We start from the raw sequence: 17,954 nt of genomic DNA, 5'->3' as shown, positions 1-17,954 counted from the left end.
CCAGGTACGATACCTAAAGGCCAGTGAAATTGGAATTTCAGAATCAACAATGAATAATTTGTTTTAGTATAAGCGTGTCCCCAATACTGTATAGGACATATTTGCGTTTAAATTATTCATTGTTTATCTGAGATTCAGTTTTAATTAGAAGTCATGTATTTTTAGTTGCTAAATCTGGCAATTTGTTCTTGTAAACAATTGTTCTAGCAATGATATCTTTTTTGCCATATTTATAGACTCTGCTGGTTACTCACTTATTAAGTTCTTAAAAATAGCCAAAGATATGAAGTCAGGACTCTTGAAGCAAAGTAAACCTTTGAGAATGGAGGGGGCGGGGGGAATACGCATCTCCACTCCCCTGGTTGCGTTCAGTGCACTTTTAACACGTGAAAACAGCCGTATTTTACGTCCATTCTCTAGAGCAGTGTTGTTTTGTTTTGTTGTTTGGCATTCTGGGCTGCCAGTCTCCGTAGGTCGAGCAATTTTAAATTGTAAGAAATCCAGAGTAACCTGTGGACAGGCACTTGACCCTTTGTTTTAGAGTTTTGGGGAAATTTGAGGTCTTCCGAAGGGGTTGGGTGGGAACAACAAATACGGTCCTCCAGGCAGGTGCTCTAGGGGACCAGCTGCCTTCCGGGCAGTTCCCGTCAGAAGCCCCACCTTCTCTGCAGGCTCTTTTATCTTCCCTGACGGACGTTTCTGGCGTGCACCTGGGTAGCAGTCGGCAGGGCCGGCTTTAGCCGGGTTTCTTTGTGTGGGTACCTGTTAGCTGGCACTACTGGTAGGTACTAAATGTCGACCCATATTTCATTTGCCTGGTGACTTTCCTCGGATACTAAATCCTACCCAATTTGCATGTTCCTTCCAGTTTTAAGATTTCTCAGTTGAAGTTTTGTGTGATCAGGCCGATGAGCGACTTGGAGCGCCGCTGATGACAGACCCCTATGGGATTGAGTGGTGTAACTCAGAAAGCCGCCTGGCGCTTGGCGACTGGGTCACAGTGCCAGCATGCAGCCCTCCCCTCCCTGCATGGCCCACTCGTGAGAGGCCCCGGGCGGGGCTGCTCCCGCCGGATCGCTGCCAGCTGATCCGGGCGGCACGGAAGGAAGGGCGCTGCGTCGGAGTGGGCGCACGGCGAGGACGCGCCGCCGCCTCCCCCGGGGAGCAGACCGTGCCTGGGCAGCTGGGAGAGGAGCTCCTGGCCAGAGCCGCCAGACCCAGGTAAGCGCCTCCAGGCGCGCAGGCCAGGGCTTTGCTCGTGGGGGCTGGAAGACAGTGTCGAGTTTGGAGCAGACCCACGCTGAGAGCTTCGGCAGCGGCCCCAGGTTGCCAAGCCTGCATTGGAACCTCCCAAACTTACAGAAGTAAGGCACAAAGGTAAGCTGCGTTCTCCTAATGAGGGCCCAGGGACCCATTCTGTAACTGAGTTGAATGTAAAACTTTGAAAGAATTTGAACCGGGAACATTTGGAATTGTTTTGCAGAAAATGGGATGCCTCTGCGTGTAGAGAAGCCTTGTACTTCTCTAGTCTGCCAGGTGCACCTTGTAATAATGCAGACTCAGCATCACACCAGCACCTTTAAGGAGGATCGCACTCAATAATTCACCGTGCTTCTCCCCTACACATCTCGCCTAACCCTTGGGGCAGGCAGCCGGGCACCTGGCTAGGCGCTCGCTAAATGCGACTCTTAGTTCTCGTCTTCTCTGGAGCCGTGTAATACTAATGTGCCGCTAAGGGAGGTGACAAGTGGTCCATCTACCCCGGCATAGGAGATGGGTTGATTGGGTTCCAGGTTGGGATGCGTTACCCCCTAGGTCCGAATGGCTGGATTCCTTACAGGGTTCCCGCACTAAATGCTTCTATTTGTCCTGTGCGGGCCAGTGAAAAATGAGGTAAAGAGGAAGAGCTAATGGAAGAAATCAGGAAACTATTGGTCAGGTCTATTGTGCTTTCTCAATTAAAAAAACAAAAACAAAAAATATCTTTGTTGGAGGCTTTGGGCGTGGCCAGCCCCCCCCCCCAAAAAAAAAGGTCAGAAAGAAAAGGGAATTTGTCCCAGCACTTGGCCTATTCCTGGCCTCCTAGGAACTTGCTTCCCTGGAGGGGAGCTATTAGATTAACACCCTGCTTATGCTCAAAGAAGTTTGGGAGAGCGTCGTTGTCAGGCCATGGCTCCGCAGTTCACGTTTGGTTTTGCTTTTGCGTCCCTTCTTGGCGCGGGTTTAGCTGTTCCACGTTGGAGCCAGCAGAGGGCACTGTTGCCACATAGACGCCATTTTGACTTATTTGGTGGTGAATTTTCAGAGCTCTAAAATTTTTGATGCAGTATTTTTTTTAAGAGATATGCACGATTTACATGAAATTTTACTGTGAAAAATAGATTATTATTATTAAGACCTTAAGAATGTCCATGTTAATTAATGATCTACTGAACCACAGAAGGTGTTTTATAACTGTCTTGTCAAAGATTCCTCAAATAGTGGAGCAAAAGAGCAAAAAAGCAGTATGGTAGTAAATATGAACATTATATCTCTAAATTGCTTAGGACACAAATACTTAAGACTTTTTCCCCCTACATATGATACTAAAATTTTCAAATAAAGAAAATTATTATATGTGAATTTATATTATTCATTTGAAGGAATGAAAACTGGGGTATGATTGCTCACCTGATGTTAGAATTGACAGTTCAGTTTTCTACCCATTGGTCTCCATTAAAATATGGAATATGTGCAGTGGGAATTTAGGTAATAAGATTTTTCTGAGTAAAAGATTTATAATAAAATACTGTAAATAAAACAATCAGCAATCTGTGGGATTCTCAACAGGACTAGGATTGAAATCTGTTTACTGTGTTTAGCTAATGTTAGTGGAAATTTCATTGAATAGTTGGACCAATACTGATTTATTTCTTATCATTTTGATATGAATATATGAAGCAAAAATGAAATTCAGATTGGAGAAAATCATACACTCACAGTTTGTATCGGGTATTTTATTTTAAGATGGTTTTTGCTCATTGTTATTCTGCAGGTATCAAATCTTTTCTGACACTGGAGGCCTCCTTTGTAATTTACCCAGAAGCTTCTTGTGCTAGGATGATGTGCAGTTAAGAATTACAAGGAAAGATCTTAAGGTCAACAGTTTCAAGTGCATTGTAATAGTTAAGCCTGTGGAGACTGGAGGAAGACTGCATGGTTTTGAATGTTGGACTTTGTCCTTTATTGAATGTGTGCCCTTTGGACACTTTACTTACCCTCTCTGAGCCTTAGTTTCCTCTTCTGTGAAATAAGTGCCGTTGAGTTGGTTCTGACACATAGCAACCTTATGTACCGCAGAATGAAACACTGCCCGGTTCTATACCATCCCCACAATTCTTGCTGTGTTTGAGCCCATTGGTGTGTCAGTCCATCTCGTTGAAGATCTTCATCTTTTTCACTGACCCTCTACTTTACCAAGCATGATGTCCTTCTCCAGGGATTGGTCCAGCCTGATAACATGTCCAAACTATGTGAGACATAGTGTCACCATCTTCACTTCTAAGCAGCATTCTGGGTGTGCTTCTTCCAAGACAGATTTATTCGTTCTTCAGGCAATCCATGGTATATTCAGTAATCTTTGCCATATAATTCTCCATATTGAGGTTATTTACTCACTAAACCAAAACAAACCCATTGCCGTTGAGTCAGTTCTGACTTACAGTGACTGTATGGGACAGAGTAGAACTGCCCCCTAGAGTTTCCAAGGAGCGCCTGGTGGATTTGAACTGCTGACCTTCTGGTTAGCAGCTGTAGCACTTAGCCACTACACCACCAGGGTTTCCATTTACTCACTAATGCCTAGGACATCGATCTTAATGCATTTCATTTCATTTTTGATGACTTCCAATTTTCCTAGATTCATACTTTGTACATTCCACATTCCGATATTACTGGATATTTGCAGCTGTTGTCATTTTGAGTCATACCACACCGGCAAATGAAGGTCCCAAAAGCTTGACTCCATCCACATCACTAAGATTGACTCTACTTTGAGGAGGCAGCTCTTCCCCAATTGTATTTTGAGTGCCTTCCAGCCTGAGGGGCTCATCTTCCAGCACTAGAACAATGCCTGGTCCAGAAAAAGCACTTTAAAAAAAGTGTTATTTACTTACTTTTCTTTGTACTATTATTTTTAACTTCATTTTGAATTTGAATATTATGTATATCATATTTTTTCACATATAACTTGCATGTTATACTTTTCTCGTCAATTGCACAGCCTCCCGCCATGCTATTTTCATAAGCACTGTATGCCAACTTTTTTTCCTGCTGCTGACTTCAGTTGACACTTAGAAGACATAATCAAACTGTGAAATAAGCAGACCTAACATAACCTACGAAACCCTGGTGGCATAGTGGTTAAGTACTATGGCTGCTAACCAACAGATTGGCAGTTCGAATCCACCAGGCACTCCTTAGAAACTCTATGGGGCAGTTCTACTCTGTCCTATAGGATCGCTATGAGTTGGAATCGACTCGATGGTACTGGGTTTGGTTTGGTTTGCTTTAACATAACCTAATGGTTTCACTTAAGATGATCTGGTAAGGTTTTTGAATTCAACTGTTGAGGTAATGTGCTATGATTATCAGCTTAAATTAACAGAAACAAACACAGAGTTTTGATTGTGTATTTCCAATTACCAGAGCATCACCAAACTCAACCATGACTTCTTGACCATGGCTTATCCCTTTTTTATACAATTATGGTCAAAGGTAACATTTTTTGGACTATTTTTATACACATAAGCAAGAGATCAAAGTAAATGAACAGAACAATATGATTTATCTGTAATATGGGAGGACAGGTGAGTGAAGCTGAAATTCACTTCTGGAAATGTCATGAGATATGCATGGGTGCACTGTACCAGAACAGTTTTGCTTAATTTCATCATTTCCACAAGTTATATGTGTGGGCACATTACTTATTTGTGAAAAACACAGTAAGTTCTTTGAGATCAGGGTATGTCCTCTATTCTTTATTTCTCATATCACATAGCCTGCTACACAGTAAGCTCTTTGTCAGCATGAGTTGACTGAGTAAAATGATTCAGGGCAGAGTCTTTCTGAAATTATTGATCATGAGTGTTTATATTTGAAATGCTCCATTATTGGTCTTAGAGGGCGGTGGTAGTTCAGTGGTAGACTTCTTGCCTTTCATGCGGAGACCTGGGTTCAATTCCCAGCCAATGCACCTCATGTGCAACCATGTCTGTCAGTGCGGAGGCTTGAATGTTGCTATGCTGCAGAACAGGTTTTTTGCAGAGCTTACAGACTTAAGACGAGGAAGAAAGGCCTGGTGATCTACGTTCAAAAATCAGCCAATGAAACCCTATGGATCACAATGGTCTGATCTCATTGTACATGGGGACTTCATGAGTCAGGGGCCAACTCAACGGTAGCTAACAACAACAACAACTTCTTTATCTTTGGTCTCAAAAGTCGGTTGAATGACTTCTTTGTTCATCATATTAGTAAGTGTGTTTTGAGTACTTTATAAATATTGAAAAAATAAGATTTCTCATGGGAACCTCACCATCAGTTATCATTTGTGGGTATTATTCTCAAAAATGTTAAATGATTCATGGTGGTCTGTACTTTGAGCCTGCCAATTGAGTGTGTGAGAGAGAAGATATTTGAGGAGGGAAAATGACAGCTCTAAGCAGCTTGCGGAAAAGCAAACTTCGTAAGACCAAATGTACTTTCACAACCAAAAAAAGAATAAAAAAATCAAACCTGTTGCTGTCGAGTCGATTCCACTCATAGCAACCCTATAGGATGGAGCAGAATGGCCCCGTAGGGTTTCTAAGGAGCGCCTGGCAGATTTGAACTGTCAACCTTTTTTGGTTAGCAGCTGTAGCTTTTAACTACTATGCCACCTGCAATGAACTCAGTCCTGTTTGTCCATACCTCACAGGATATGGCATTTTTCTTCTTTGTACTTATAGCATCATTTAAACATCAGTTGGAATGCTGACATAAAAACTATCCTGTGATCTTCCCGCCCTGTTGGGCACTCAGTACTGCAAGCTCAAACTCCTGACTGGAGATCTCAATCAGCCAGTCTGCTTTCTTCTTATAGAGTATGCAAGGTGTTCTTGGACTTGGCAGGACCAAAAGAATTACGCTTATGCTCTCAACCTTGCAGATAAAAGTACTTTGGAAAATTACATTGAGAAGAGGTGTGCTTGATTACACCATTATTTATTAGCATCCTAACAGCTTCAAGTCTCTGCACAATTTGCAGAACTGAAAGGTAAGAGAGGAAGTTTATTTCAGAGGCTGTTGTATTCATACTAACTTGGATCCAGCATCTTAAAAAAGTGACGTGTCCTCCATAGAGACAGAGAACACAGGATGGAACTCTGATCCCAAGTGAATCTCATGGGGAAAGGTGTATTCTATTATTTGAAAATTGATTGGATGATGTTTTATCCAATGATTTAGTTTTTTGTTAACCATATAGTAGTCGTTCCTCTTGCACCCAGGATATCAGTTTTTTATGCTCAAAACAGTTTGTTACTTACTTCCTTTCATGAGTGTCCATCCGTCCTATGGTATAGACAATGGTTTCTATTAGTATTATGAAGTTGAACTGTCCCCAGGTTCAAATAACTTGGTTTTGGGTAAAATTGCTATAAATCTCTTGTTAAAATTTGGTGGAGAAAGAGAACGCTTGGAAATTATATTGCCTTTATATTGACATTGGGATTCAAGCTTCATAATGTGTTGGTATTTAATCTATTGACATTAAATGAGAAAAATATTCCATTGAAAGCGTTTTTCCTCCAATAATCCATTCTTTCATAGTAACTCTTCATCTTGTATTTAACTTGAACAACCACTGATGCATGTGGAATAGTGTCTAAAAGGTAGCCATGAAACATGGAATTGCCATTTCATGCCCACATGCACACACACATTAGCATTTTATTATGAGAATTTTCAAACCAAAAAGGGGACAGAAAAAAGAGTACAATGAATGCCCACATACCAGCCACCTGGATTCAACAAGTTTTAACATTTTACCATAAAACAAATTACTGATAACATAATATATATATTTGCTTCAGCCACCCCCCAAAAGGATATTTGCCTGTATTACCACAGTATCATTATTGCACCTAATAGAGCCAATAGTAATTACCTAATACCACCTAGTTGGAGCTCTGGTGGCGCAGTGGTTAAAAGCTATGGCTGCTTACCAAAAGGTCAGCAGTTCAAATCCACCAGCTGCTCTTTGGAAAGCCTATGGGGCAGTTCTACTCTGTCCTATAGGGTCTCTATAAGCTGGAATCTACTTGACAGCAACGGGTTTGGCTTTTTGTTTTTTTTTAAATGCCATCTAATAGTCAACCATGTTCAAATTTCTCCAATTGTCCCAAAAGTGTGTGAGTGACTATTATTAACTAGAAGCAATTATCAGAAGATCAGAGATCTGAGAACTTGGCATTGGCACTCGGTTGATGTAAGTTGGGAGTATGGATTGGTAGCAGAGCAAAACATATAAGCCAGCAAAATGTATAGTAATTCTGTATTTATGTGGAAACACACCCCACCCAAGCTTCACAGACCCCCTGAGAAGTTGAGGGATCAACTAGGATCAGCTCAAGCCCCCATCCTGGTCATCTTGGGGCTCTGACTCCACCAGAACCCCTCTGTTTCCAGTATAGAATTGGAAGCCGGTTGAGAGAAGCCTCCATACACTCTTGTAGATTGATAGTCAGCCATTCCAACACTATTGCTTGAGTAGTCCATCCTTTCCTCAATGCCTTGGTGTGCTACAAAAAACTTTAAAAGTACTAAAATATGTGAACATATTTTTTATTATGTTAGGGAGGGGAAGACTTTCGAAAACAAGGCATGAAACATTTTACCACATAGCTATTTAAAATAACTTTATGGCAAAAGACAAACCCCTCAAAACCCAAACCCATTGCCATCGAGTTGATTCTGACTTAAAGTTACCCTATAGGATGGAGTAGAGCTGCCCCACAGAGTTTTCAAGGGTGCTAATCCTTACAGAAGCAGACTGCCATGTCTTTCTCCCACAGACTGGCTGGTGGGTTTGAACTGCCAACCTTTTGGTTAGCAGCCGAGCGCTTAACCACTGTACCACCAGAACTCCTTATAAATCAATAAGAGAAAGATTAAAAAGCAAGCAAAGGATATAAACAAGTGATTTAAAGATGAGGAAATAGAAATGGCTCAGCATATGGAAAGATGTTTAAGAAAATTAAAACAAAAATGAGATACCTTATTATTCACCTTCGGATTGGCAGAAATTACAGAGGTTGGTGATACTTCATGTTGGTGAACATGTGGGTGGATGCAGACGCTCACCCACCATCAGGGAGTGTACAAATTGGTATAATCTTTCTACAGGCAATTTGTCATATATTATTATTATTATTTCACATTTCTGTTTTCCTCACTACCTTACCGACTTCTTATTCAGACTGCCTCTGTTCCTGACTTCATTTCCTATTCTTGTGTCTGGTTTCTCCTAGATGATGATATTTCTGCTCCTGACCTCAGCCTGGTAGCCTTGACCCTGAGTCCCGAGTTCTGTGATCCCTTCATAACCGCAAGTCCTTCTCGTACCAAATTTGAGTTTGCCTAGTCTGTACCTGTGAGAGTGTTGGAACAAGTATATGCAAGCTCAAGTCACCATCATGTTGTCTTGCTGACTGTCTCGTGTGACAGGACCAACATCTGAGTCACTTGCTTCTACCCTTGTTCTTCTGCCTCTTGTTCCCTCTGCAGCCATCGATCACACACATGGGTAGTCAGACAAAAAACTGCTTCGCGCTTTTTGTCTTGTGAATGTTATCATTTGGTTCTTAAACATGACAAATAAGTATTGTGTTGCCACTCAGCAACATAACACTTACAATAATTTTAAATTTGCAAAAATTAGGGTAAGCATGGCCTCCAAGCCAAAGAACAAGAGGGTGGAGGATAGAAATGCAGGAAGAGTGAAGCGGCCAAGGAAGGTGAGGTCCACAGCAAACAAAATGAGAGGTCTTGAAATGCTTGATAATATTGAAGCCAGAACCACTGTAGGGCATTTTCTTGGTGTGAATGAATCTACTATTTGTACAGAAAATAAAAGAAAAAAATGAGAAAGCTATGAGGGCTAGTGCATAGAGGGACACACCAGAATCATTGAGAAAATCATACATAACTGGAAATGCCAAATTAGAGAAAATGGAAAGAGATTTGTGTTTGTGGCTTCTAAAACAGAAAATGCTGAATAGGCCTCTCTCCATGTGTATAATCCGCCAGTGAGCATCACAAAAATCCAAGTTAAAATTTCGAGCTGCATGAAAAGTTCTAGAATTCAGTGTGAGTAACGGGTGACCGGAGCGATCTAAGAAATGCTGCGGCCTGTGTGAAAATAAGTGGCTGGCGGGAGACGCAGAGCGTGAAGCTGCTATAGAGTATCCTGAATACTTGAAGGAACTGATTGAGGAAAATGACTCTTTGCCTGGACGGCTCTTCAGTGCTGGTGAAAGGGTCCCGTCCTGGAAGCGCCTGCCCACTTGCACATCTCTTGCAAAGGATGAGAAAAAGGCCCGAGGCTTCAAGCCTGTAAAGGACAAGCTCAAAGCTCTGCTGTGTTCCAATGCTCCTGGAGACTTCCTGATGAAATCCGTGTTGCTTCACAGATTCTGAAATCTGTGCCCACTTCAAAAAGGATACCTACCGGAAACACGGTTTTGTTTTCATGAAGGGAAAACAATAATATATAGATCACTGAGAAACTCTTTTTAGACTGGTTTTTGAACTGTTTTGTCCCTGAGGTGAAACAATATTTAAATTGAAAAAAATCTTGAATTCAAGGTGTTGCTGATTCTGGACACCGCACCCCTACTGACAAAAGTGCAGTGTTAAATGCTGACCCTTGTGTTAAGTGTCGTCTGCATTCCCCCCGAGTACAACTCCACTCCTTCAACCCATGCACCTGGCAGTGCTAAAAATCTTCATGATGTATCACGCTCGGCGCGTATGTGACCTACCTTGCAGATCTTATGAGAGAGACACCGGAGCTTACCATGAAAGTAGCTTGGCAAAATTTCTCCGTTTGTAATGCCTTAACAATAGTGGAAGAATCAGTGAGAGAAATAAAACAAACGACTCTTAATGGAGCCTGGCAGAAACTTTGGAATGAGGTTGTAACTTATGCTGAAGGTTTCCTTCCAGTGGTAGAAGAAATCGAAAATACTGTAGCCTCTGCAAAACGTTTGGGTGGCAAAGGCTTTGAAGACATTGCGTCAAGTGACATTGCTGAACTGTTAGACTCTGACTCTCAGAAGAGAGTTGAAAGATATTTCAGAGACGTGATAGAAGTTGCCAGGAGGGGTCAGGGTAGGTTAACATCCAGAACTCGAAGAACATGGAAGCGCCCACTCTGAAAATCAAGTTCAGAGGAAAGAGAACCTTCTGTGGAATATCTGTTGACATTGAGGCAAGGCTGAAATGATTACTCACCACCCTATAAAGCACTAATAAGAAACCTTCAAACGAAGGCCAATAAGGCTTTTCTCTCTGCTTGCTTCAACAGGGAAGAAGAGGCTGGACCATCGAGGCATGTCATCCAAACCTGTTCTGCAAACAAGAAGCAGAGACCCAGCATACAGAGTTGAACTTTGGGAATCAGACGCCGACAGCTCTGGTGAAGTGGAGATCTGTGAGCTGCAGGATGAAAGCGGAGCAGAAGACTGAGTTTACTTACCTGCAGAAAAAAAATCCACTTTTCTCTCTTCTCCTGTTCCTACTATCCTGACCACCATTTTTGTTGATGCATTATCATCTTCACTTTTAGATCAGAGAGAAGTAGAGATTAATTGCCCAGTAGCCACTCTTGCGAATGTGATGTTTGTAAAGTACCATTAAGATTCACTTTACTTAGTGTTTTATTTTAGTGAACGAATCATTTGCCTGAGTTTTTACAATACTCCCTTCCCTGCCTCTGTTTTTCCCGAAAGGTCTTAAATTCCTCCAACACAAATCCCCCTACCGTGAGGCTTTCAGGAAATCAACTGTAATACCCAGGATGAGGGCTTCTCTGGTTTGTTCGACAACTTGATTTTGAGTTTTTGATCCTGAAATTTATTTTAATTTTGATTAAGTCTCACTTGCTAGCTTAGCCAAGACAAGACCCAAGCCCTTTCCTTGTAACTAGTTTGGTATAAGTTAATTTGTTTTGCAGTAATTGTATGAATTAGCTGTTGGCCAATCTCTAAAGGCAGGGCATCTAATATTATAATCACTTACTGGGATTACTTTGTTACCTAATCAAGGAGGAGAAGCTGCTAGAGCTCGTTTCTGTACATACTGTCAGTTCTCATATCTGGCCTTCCCAGTGATGTGAACAGTTGAATATCCTCCAGAAAAGGGATGTTGGTTATCCCTATTTCTTAAAGGTGGTGGAGGCTTCTTCATTCCCAGATTGGGTGTTTTTGATTCCCTCCGTAATTCCACATAATTACTTTATTGGAGTCAGCTGTGTTACAAAGATGTTGTTTTAATTTTGGATATTTGAACTTTTTCAGGCAGAATTAACAGAGGGGAAAAAAATCCCAAAGCCAGAGATAAGAAGCTGATATCTCGTTCTAAGAATTCTTGGCAAAGACATACGATGAACCAGTCTGTTCTTTTGGCTACTTATACACATTCCCACCTGATGTCCACTTGGAACTCAGTTGGGCAGTTATCCTAGGGAATGAGGGACAGGAAGGCTGAGTAGCATCACTGTTCATTCTGTATTAATTGTTATTTGTGCTGGCATCAGAGCACTAGCACCGTAATCACATGCTGATAATGATGTACAAAATAACTGAATAGAGAAAGGAAGAAAGATAATTCACTTGCCAAAAGAGACCTTATATACCTTTAAAAAGCATAAAGACAGCCTGGAATGTTGACATTTCCATACAGTAATGAGAAAATGCTCTCTTTAACAACACAGTGTCAAAAAAAAAAATGGCATCAGGTAGTAAATTGAATTTAGTCTTGTAGGAAGCATAGGCCAAGCCCTTTTGAGTTGTGATTCAGTGAGGAGTCCATTAATTTTTTCCCCAGCATGGAAGTCTGGACGGTAGGCTACCTGTATCTGAGTTTGAAGTGATCAGGGAAAAGGAGAAAAATAACAAGATTAAAAGGGCTTGCTAATGTAGTTCTGGTTGAGGACAGAAGTTCAAGAAGTTCGAAAGAGGCACATGAGAGTTGGAAACCCATTGCAGAATGCTGTGGATCTAGTGATTTGCCGCAGTGCCAGGTGAGCTTACGCTCTTGCTATAAGCCACAGACTGTCTCAACGCTGGCTGCACATCAGAATCATTATAAGGACCTTTTAAAAATACGGATTTCTGGGACCTGCCCCCAGACCTGCTGAGTCAGGCAGGGCCAGCATCATATATTTTAGAAGATCCTCCAGTCATTCTTTACGTAGCCATGGTTGGTTGCAAGCCACTACTCCAAGGCTAAACACAATTATGATAGATGCTGTGTTGTGGATAACAGTGGGTCCAGGAGTTTGGAAACCTTGACTCCAAGTTTCTGCTCTGCCGCTAGTGCAGTGGATGGTCGTCTTCAAGTCAGACTGCTCTTATCTGTCAAGTGAGAGAATAGAACCAATTGGCCTCTAAGGGCCTTCTATCTTTGCCATTGTTGCTTTGACTTAGCTCATTGGTTGATTCTGAGAGTACCTGAGTCCTTTGGTCGCCATGAGTCGGAGGTGACTTGATGGCAGCTGGTTTTTTTATTTGAGTTCTTGCGTAGAGACCAAAGGTAAGTAGTAGTAGTAGTATATTGTGATCTTGTTATTTTGAGCTTTGTGCTTGTGGCTCAAGCTTTACCATGTTTTAGTCCATCCCAGAAAAGAAAGTTAGGCCAAGATGTCAGAGGAAAAAGGTAAACATAGCATCAGCTTCCTGAAAAGAAAAATAAGAGGGTGCCTCCTGTGAGTGCATTTTTCCATGAGAATTGCTTTTTTTTTTCTGTGTTATAGGGTTTGGGGAAAATAATACTGCATAGATATTGTATGTAAAACTTTAATATTTTGTACCTATGTTTTCCATAAACCAAAGCAGAGAACTCTGTATGGTGAATGTTTCAAGGTTCCGTGGATAATTCGCTTATTCCCAATAATGCCTTGAGGTAAAATATCTTTAAGTCAATGACCTTTTCACCAGTATAACCAGTTGTTCCATATGCCTTTAAGGAATGAGTTTCCCTGGTATCTTTATCATACATTGAGAATACTGCTTTGTCAGTTGTTAATCTTTATTTCCCCAAAATTAGAGAAATCAAATTTTTTAATTCAGTAGCATCAACTTCTTGTTGTATGCTATCAAGATGGTTCTCACTCATAGCGACCCTGTGTAGCAGTAGAACTGCCCCATACAGCTTCCTAGGCTGTATTCATTATGGGAGCAGATCTCCAGACCTTTTCTCCTGTGGAGCCACTGGTGGGTTCGAACCACTGACCTTTCGGTTATCAGCTGAACACTTAACCATTGCGCCACTCAGTCTCCTTAACTGGCGTCGGATAGGAACTCTTACCATAAAATAATAAAATGGGGAACCGAATAGTGTTTGAATTTAGTTGCCTTAGGAATGCTTGGCGCCCTGGTGGTGCAGTGGTTAAGAGCTCAGCTGATAACTAAAAGGCCTGCAGTTTGAATCTACGAGCCACTCCTTGGAAGCCCTGTGGGGCAGTTCTACTCTGTCCTATAGGGTAGTAATGCCTAGACTTTGGCTTGATAAATGGAAACATTTATTAGTCTAGGGTAAGACAATATCCAGTTAACATAATCTAAGAAATATCATTAAGAAGGTAAAGGATAGACTATTTTAATGTGGTTGAGTTTAACAAGTCAGCAGAATTTATAGGAGGGTGTGAAAGTTTGGCATAAGCTGAATGGTAAATACAGAACTTAATGACAACATTGCTATGTAAATGGGTGGTTTCCTTTCTTCTTCTTTAGGCTAAGAATAGTCCTCAAATTTGAAAAACTGAAATTTCCTTTCGTACATTTTCTGCATAGCTTGAGTGGAGATTATCTTCGTGTTGACAAATGGATCAGGTAAATTCTTGCACTCAATACTATGAAGTGCATGGAAGCTTTCTTCTGGTATATGGGGAGAAAGGGCAGCCCAGGCTGCTGAAATTTGGGGAAAATATTAGAAAACTGGCCAAAGAACCTTTTGTTGAAATCCTTTTAAGTTCAAAAGGCAGAGAAGGCTCTTTATTCTACACTTTTGGGTTAGAGAACTGCTGCCACTTGAATGCTAATAAAGGGTTTCTGCAGCATATATAGTCCAAAAGTTTGTATGAACAATGTTTGTGCCTTGAAATACATTGATCACTGAACTTCTCATATTATTACCTTTGATGTCAGTGTGTTATGGTTGTTTATCTAATAATTCAGAAATAACTATGATGTCCTGGGAGCAGAGTGTATATGTTCTTGGGAATCATAAAATGAAATAGAAAATAGCTGAAAGAATAAACAATACATTTTATTAGCATAAGTAACAAATACCAAGAAAGTAAATAAGAACCTAGTGTGTTTGGGACATGGCACTTCGTCTTTCTTGCATTGCTACATAAAGCCAAGGATGTAATTAACCCATCATTGCAAACACCTAGAGTTGGCTCTTGATTAATGGCAGCGGTATGATGAGTGCTGTCAAGATCATGGAACTTAGAGTGAGGACTTTGCCACTGACTTCTTGTCTGTTCTGGGTGGGGGAGTCCCTCTCTTTGGGCAGTGGTACCTAGTCCTGGCAGGATAACCCTTTTGCTCTTGGGGTGAGGAGTCAGCATGGAGCCCAGACTCTGGAGTCAGATAGATCTGCTTTCAAATCCTGCCCTTGCCAATTACCAGCTATGTGACTATGGGCATGATTCTTAATCATTCCAGGCTTTAGTTTCTAATCTGTAAAATGGGGTCAGAAATACCTGTATTATAGGATTACTATGAGATTAAATATACATGAAATAATTAGTACAGTGCCTGCACATAGTAAGTGCTCAATAAATTGTTGCTATTATTATAACATTAATAAGCATTATATAGCTAGAATATGATATTTTATTTTTATCTTTGCAAAATTTTAATATTTTGATTTTTATCTAGTTTCTTTCAAAATAAGGGATGTATTTCATGTATGCCGTGATGGCTTAAATTAAGGCAGTAATTATTCTGTCACTAAGCAGACACAGCATCAAAGTAACGATGACTACTCAGCATTCTGAATACCACTATTTTAAATTTCTTGAATGCCATCACAGCATATGTGAAATTTCAGAAGCTAATTACGAGGAATTGCCCTCACCTAGTAAGATTGCTTAGATTAATCCAATGTCTCTCCAAAGCAGCTGAGCTAATAACTTGTGGTTCTAGCAAAGTAGGTCCTAGAGAGCTTTATCATTAGCCCCTATATCACTGAGTGACTTAATTATCTTGAAAGTGGAACCAAGTAAATGGATTATTTTCTAGAGGATAGGAATACATCAAGCTCAAAAAAAGTTGTTGTCTCTAATTGCTATATAAATAAATATCATGCAAGGATAATTACATTATAAATATAGCATAAAGAGTCACTGCAGGTCAAGGAGTAACTTAGGGATGAAGGAATTATTGTTTCAGGTATCTCTCACAAACAAGCAAAGAGAAATATTAGAACTCATTTTTGTTCTTTCTTTCCCCTTAAAACCATCACCTTCTAGCACCTATATCGTTTAGTCCCCTAATCATTTAACGTCTCCAAAATCCTGGTTTTACCCTGTCTTGTCATCACTAGTTCCTCCAGTGCCCAAGTCTCAATATCTCTGAGAAACAGGTCTTCCAACATTCAGGTCTTCCAACATCCCCGATGTCTGAATGAGTAGAACTCTTAACCTCCAGATCATTTCATGTCCAGACCTACCAACATCCTGGACTTCCAACATCATGATAATTTAATTCTTCCAAATGCTATGTCTTTTGATATGAATATTTCAATGTTGAGGCTTTCCAACATCTCTAATTCTAGGGCTTCCGATTTTGGGATTTCTAATGTCTAGGTCTTCTATTGTCCATATCTTACAATGTTTAGGGCTTCCAAGGTACAGGATCTGTACTGTCTCTAATATCCAGGGCTTCCAGTGTCTATAGCTTTCAATATTCCAATGTCTCCAAAGTCTCCAATGTCCAGAGTAACCAGTGTCTCCAAAATACAGGGCTTCCAATGTATCCAACATCCTGTGCTTCCAATGTCTCCAATGTCCAGGGTTTCCAATGGAGCCGGTGTAAAGGTCTTCTGACAACTCTGGATCTTCCAGCGACTCCAAGTCTTCCAACTAACTCCACGTCTTCCAACAATCTCAAGGTCTTCCAGCCAATCCTGGTCTTCCAGGAGATCCCAGTCTTCCAGACAAACCACATCTTCCGGACAACCCATGTCTTCCAACGACCTCCAAGTCTTTCAGCAAATCCGTTCTTCCAGCAACTATAGATCTTCCACAAAATCTAAATCTTCCAGGAAAATCCATGTCTTCCAGTAATTTCAAGATCTTCCACCAAACTCAGGTCTTCCAACCAATCCACGTCTTCTGGAAAAACCTATGTCTTCCAGAAAAGCAAAGTGTTCCAATCAGTCCAGGTCTTCCAATCATTTTATGTCTTCCAGAAAGATCTATGTCTTCCCACAAATCCAAATCTTCCAGTCAATCTACGTTTTCCAGAGAAATCCAGATCTTCCAGTCAATCCACGTCTCCCCAGAACATCCAGGTCTTCCAGACAATCTACGTCTTCCAGGAAAATCCATGTCTTTCACTAAATCCTGTCTTCTGGTCAGTCCACATCTTCCAGACAAAATCTGTGTCTTCCACCAAATCCAAGTCTTCCAATAAAGCCATGTCTTCCAAGAACCTCCAGGTCTCCCTGGAGATCCACGTCGTCCAGAAAATCCACGTCTTCCAGACAGTCCATGTCTTCCAGAGAAGCCGTGTCTTCCAACAACTTCCAGGTCTTCCAGCAAATCCACATCTTCCAACAACAATCCAGGTCTTCCGGACAATTCGGGTCTTCCTGAAAATCCATGTCTTCCAAAAAAGCCATGTCTTCCAGAAAATCCAGGTCTTCCAGGCTATCCGTGTCTTCCAGAAAATTTATGTCTTCCAGACTATCCATGTCTTCCAGAAAATTTATGTCTTCTAGAAAATCCAGGTCTTCCATCAAATCTGTGGCTTCCAGAAAATCCATGTCTTCCATCTTCCAGGAAATCCACGTCTTCCTACAAAGCCACGTCTTCCAGAAAATCCATGTCTTCCAACAAAGCCATGTCTTCCTACAACTCCAGATCTTCCAGCATCTCCAGATCTTCCAGCATCTCCTCATCTTCCAGCATCTCCTCGTCTTCCAGCATCTCCTCGTCTTCCAGCATCTCCGTGTCTTCCTGTGTCTCCGCGTCTTCCGACATCTTCAGTTCTTCAAACAACTACCCAGTCTTCTAACAGAGAGCTCAATATCCACGTGTTCCATCGTCTGGAGTGTGCCGGCCTTCTAATATTCAGGTCTTCCAGTCTCTGCAATATCCAGGTATTCATTCTAACATGTTCCACAGTCCAGGCCTTACAACCTTTCCCCACATCCAAGCTTTTTCAAATTTAGTCTTCCTATGCCCAAAAAAAAAAAGCCTTCCCATATTCAGATCTTTCCACAGCCAGTTCTCTGAACTCTAATATTTACTGCTTCTAGTAGAATTAGCTTCACAGACAATTTAAAAGGATACTCCTTCTCATAGACCAGATCTTGTGGACCAACTTTACTGCAGCTTAATAGTTACACTTTCCTGTTTGTTTGCTATTAGGAAATGTGTATATATTCTCTGCAACTTTTTAAGACAGTGTTCATGAAAC

The 17,954-nt window shown here is 41.2% G+C and overlaps 1 long non-coding RNA gene and 1 pseudogene across 1 annotated transcript; one reads left to right on the top strand and one right to left on the bottom strand.

Moving 5' to 3' along the window:
* The first annotated feature begins 709 nt into the window (after positions 1 to 709).
* LOC126068638 (uncharacterized) lies at positions 710 to 14,500 on the top strand. Its single transcript, XR_007515751.1, has 3 exons — positions 710 to 781; positions 869 to 1,377; positions 10,607 to 14,500. It is a non-coding gene; the product is annotated as an uncharacterized LOC126068638 (long non-coding RNA).
* Positions 14,501 to 16,887: 2,387 nt separating this feature from the next.
* On the bottom strand, positions 16,888 to 17,515 carry LOC126069543 (cerebellar degeneration-related antigen 1-like; annotated as a pseudogene).
* Between the last annotated feature and the right edge of the window lie 439 nt (positions 17,516 to 17,954).

The sequence above is a fragment of the Elephas maximus genome, chromosome X, assembly GCF_024166365.1.
Source record: "Elephas maximus indicus isolate mEleMax1 chromosome X, mEleMax1 primary haplotype, whole genome shotgun sequence".
In the NCBI taxonomy this organism is placed as follows: domain Eukaryota; kingdom Metazoa; phylum Chordata; class Mammalia; order Proboscidea; family Elephantidae; genus Elephas; species Elephas maximus.
Note: the sequence above shows the minus strand (reverse complement) of the source record. Positions and strands in the feature narration are given on the sequence as shown.